This window comes from Mustela erminea, chromosome 3 (assembly GCF_009829155.1).
Source record: "Mustela erminea isolate mMusErm1 chromosome 3, mMusErm1.Pri, whole genome shotgun sequence".
Lineage (NCBI taxonomy): Eukaryota > Metazoa > Chordata > Mammalia > Carnivora > Mustelidae > Mustela > Mustela erminea.
The window spans coordinates 73700214-73704985 of NC_045616.1; the positions used below are offsets into that span (position 1 = coordinate 73700214).

Below are 4772 nucleotides of genomic sequence, written 5' to 3' on the forward strand. Positions count from 1 at the left end.
TAGGTTTCAAAAATCTCATCACTGCTTCCCCATTTTACATGCTTTGATGAACTAAGCTGCCATGTCTGAGAGGACTAATGTGGCAAGAAACTGAGTGTAGTCTCTGGCCAACAGCCAGAGAAGAACGGAGGTCTTCAGTCCAACAACCTGTAAGGAAAAAATCCAGCCAACAACTATGTGAACTTGGAAGTATATCCTTCCCTAGTCAAATCTTCAACTAGTTATAGGAAGACCCATAGGTAAATAAGAAGAGTCTGATCTCTTGTTGTGGCAGGTGTAGGAAATGTGGGTTCTGGGAGGCAGAGCAAAAGCAACCCAATCCCTTTTCTAGGATAAGCAGGGAACAGACCTAGACATGAAACATTTGGGAGCTATGAAGGAAGCTGCAGGAGTTTAAAATTCCAAAATAAAACTATTTGAGCTATGAATAAGCTTGAAGTTTTCCATACCAATATGAAGAAAGAAAGAGTCAGGAAATAGAAGGAATGAGAGGCAAATGGAAAAAAACCATACAGAGGTCTCCCATACAGATGGAAAAGAATCTGCTCCATAGACTAGTTCAAAATAAGCCAGAAGGGTTAGGATGAAATTCAAGAATGCACATTTTCATACCCAGAGACAGACCCTGATGAGATGAAGCCATGGTTAAAAACTGGCAAATTCATGAGAAAAAGTCCCAGTTCAATTTAACTTACATATGTACCTAAATTGTATTCTAATTTGGGGATCTTATGTAACTATGATTCATTTTCTTTAAAAGATTGATGCTTAAAACATTTTTAAGAATAGGAAATGTTTTAAAAATTCAGAAGTTATAAATGCTACCTTCTACTCTTATACGCAGGCACCCAGGTCACTTCCTCAGAGGCAACCAAAATTAACAGTTTCTTGTATTCTTCTAGAGATACCATAAATAGACCCAAATAAATATATGAATCAATCTTTTAATTAGCAATAATCGCGCCTCGGATAAACCTCATTGGCTACGATACTGCCATTGCGCAAAGCTGTGAATCAATCTTTTAAAATGTCCTTTAAAAAGTGGAATGGTAGCTTACCATATACACTATTGTGTACCTTGATTTGTTTCTTCTCTTAATATATTTTTATATTTTATATCACTACATGAGAAGATTCTTTATTCTTGTTTACGGCTGTACAATATTCTAATATATTATCATCCCATATTTTATTTAATCATTTGCCTACTAACAGATACTTATGTAATTCCCAATCTTTTTACTATTATAAGCAAGTCTGTAACTAATACATTTTTGTATACATCTTGGTGCATTTGTGTATTTGAATTGTTTTGACAGATTCTTCCAAATTATTCTCTGTAGAGCTTATACCAAGTTACATTCCAATGAGCAATGTATGGGAATGTCTATTTTTTCCACTCACACTAATACTCTATGCCAGTAAGCTATTTGATCTTCATCTCACTAGTAAGTGAAAAACTATCTCAGTGTAGCTTAAATTTTTATTTCTCCTATTGCAGGGATGTTTTTATATGTTTCAAAGCCACCTATATGTGTGGTTTTTTCCCCTGTGACTTACTTTCCCATATTATCTATTTAATTATTAACTTCTACCTGTTATGTGTAGCAATTCTTTATGTGTTAGGAAAACTAGCTATAACCTCCACAGAGTTCTATTTGAGTGCTTATCATATCATTTTGCTTGCTGTCTGTTTTCCAGCCAAAACAGTTTTTAATTGTTGTGTTTGAACTGAATAATCTCTTCTTGAAGACATCTGGATTTTGTCATACCTCTAAAAGCCTTGCCCAGGAACACATGGCAAAAATTCTCCACATTTTCTTCTAGTACTTTTACAGTTTTATTTTTTAACATCTAAATATTTATTCCATCTGGAATCTAGCCTTATGTGTGAGGTACAGGTCCAGTTTTTTTATTTTTCCAGACATCAACTCAGTTGTACCAACACAGTTTATTGAGCAATCCATCTTTTCATACCAGAATTGAAATGTTACCTTTATCAACTCCTAAATTTGTATTTGGGTATATATATGTCTGTACTTTCTATTCTGTTTCATTGATTATATTTTATTCAAGTGTTATTGTTATTATAGCTTTATAATCCATTCAAGGGAGCTAATAAATTAAAAAAAACTTCCCTGAGTACTTTTTCTTGTTTACTTTTCCATTTGAACTTTACCACCACCTTATCTAACTTGCAAAAACCACTGTTAGTAATTTCACAGAGTCCTCATTCTATTCCTATGATACCTTAGGGAGAAGTGACATCATGATGATGATGTGATACCTTTCTTTCCAAGAATGTGGTATTCTTTTGTGCCTCTCAGAAGCACATGATTGTTTTTACATAGATCTTACATGTTTCTTTTTTTTTTTTAAGATTTTATTTATTTATTTGACAGAGAGAAATCACAAGTAGATGGAGAGGCAGGCAGAGAGAGAGAGAGGGAAGCAGGCTCCCTGCTGAGCAGAGAGCCCAATGTGGGCCTCGATCCCAGGACCCTGAGATCATGACCTGAGCCGAAGGCAGCGGCTTAACCCACTGAGCCACCCAGACGCCCAGATCTTACATGTTTCTTGTGTGTTGCTATTTTGGTAGGGGTGTTTTCTTCCTTTATTTCTTCTAATTGATATTATTTGTACATACAAAGACTATTTATTTCTCTACATTAGTTTTATACTTCCTGACATTTCCCATTTCTTCAAATAATTTTTCAGTTGCTTCTCTTGGATTTCCCAGGTAAAGAATCATATGCTTGTAAATGATAGTTTCCCTCCTTTCCAATTTTTACACATTTACTCTTTTGTCTGTATTCACTAGTCCCCTCCAACAAAAAAGTTATGATCATAGAAAAGACTCCATTTGTGACATCTGGGACTGGGAATGTCCTCGGGTTTCCCATTAAGGAGGATGCTGTTTCTTTGTTTAACTGTGATAAAACATAACAGATTATCTATCCCATGTTATTAATCACTTTCAAAAATCCAGAATGAATGTTGATATTTATGCTTTTTTAAAGAATTTGTACAATTATTTTTCCTTATGTTTATTAATGTGGTAAATTATAGTGGTAATATTATTAATATTTAAGATAAACAGAATAATGTTTCCCAGTGGTATCAACATCTTGATCCCTGGAACCCATGAATGTTACTTTACATGGAACTGCAGATGTAATTCAGCTTCTTGAGATGGAGAGATTATCCTAGGTTATTTGAGTGGCCCTAGATGTAATTACAAGTATCTTTATAAAAGGGAGGCTGAGGGAGATTTGAGGCAGAACAAGATGTTATGCTTTGCAGATGGAGTAGGGGCCATGAGCCAAGGAATGTAAGGAAGCAGCTCTAGAAGCTGGAAAAGGTCAGGAGATGATTCTCCGCTGGAGCCTTCAGAGGGAGTTAGGACCTGCTGACAAATTGATTTTGCCCCAGGAAAACTGATTTCAGACATGTGACCTCCCAGACTGTAGGAGAACACATGTGTGTTGTTGAAGCCACCATGTCTGTGGGGACTTTGTTACAGCAACTGCAGGGAACTAATACACTATTTTATATCATTCAGTTACTAAGCCTATCTTACACTTCCAGAGAAAAGCCTATTTATTTATTGTTTTATTCTTTTAAGGTGCAGCTGGATTCTACACTAAAAATTGAAAAATATTAACCTACGATGTTTTAATATATCAACCAGGCTGTTAAACACTTAGGTCCTTATGAGAAGCAGTATTATTTTGTCGTTGTGAGTACACCTTCTGGAGTTAGGAAGTCTGCCTTAGACATACTGGCTATGTCTTTTAATCTCTAAAGATTACAAACTTTAAATGGCTCTGTTCATTAGTTTTCTAATCTGCAAAATGGAATGGTGATAGAACCTTCCTTAACAGATGGTTTAGAGGATTAAGTGGAAAAAATACATGTAAAGGACTGAAAGCAGTGCCTGAAATGGAAGAGATGCTATTGGAGTGTTTGCTTTCCCTGCTGTTCTGCTGTGACTTTAACGTAACGCTCAAGTGTTGCTGCAGTCCCGATGATGGAACACACCCCTCTTCGGAAATAGACATTTTCATGAGTGTTAGCCACACAGTGTGTTCTACAGGGTCCTCCCCTTGCACAGTCCCCTCCAAGGGGAGATCTGGCATGGGCTCTCTCCTCTCCTCCAACCTGCTGCTCCCCTTCATTATTTCAGTGATCGACTGCTGTGAAATGAATCACCCAAAAACTTAGCGGAGTAGAGCAACAAAAATGTCTTATTTTCTAGAATTCTGTAGGTTGTCTGGGCTCAGGTGGTGGTCTCCTGTTGGTGTAGGCTGGGGTCACTCAGGAAGCTTCACTCTGCTGGGAGTTTGGCGGAGGATGAATGTTCAAGGTAGCCTCTTGTCCTCCAGAACCTCTCTCTAGGTGGATTCTTACCCTGCAGCAATCACATTTGAGCTTTTTCAAGACATAAAAAGCAGGTGCTACCAGGATTCTCGAGGACGGTATTATTTCCAACACAATCTCTTGGTCAGAGCAAGTCATAGGCCTGCTGACATTCAAGGGGAAAGGAAATAAACTCTGCCTCTTGATAGGAGGTGCTGATGGAGAGGGGAGGAATTATGCATGGTACCACTGGAGACTGCATACCCATGATGCATCCTACTGTCTCATATATGGGATCGTTGGAGGGATCCCAAGCAGAAGGTTTGAGCCCAGGTATCTTGAGCAGTGTTAATACTTCCTAGGGGAAACACATGCATGCTTGCCAGAACAAATTCTGGGAATGCTGCTATTTA

At 37.5% G+C, this 4772-nt stretch overlaps 1 pseudogene; it reads right to left on the reverse strand.

Moving 5' to 3' along the window:
* Positions 1-856: 856 nt before the first annotated feature.
* LOC116587315 lies at positions 857-1009 on the reverse strand (annotated as a pseudogene).
* Positions 1010-4772: the final 3763 nt, after the last annotated feature.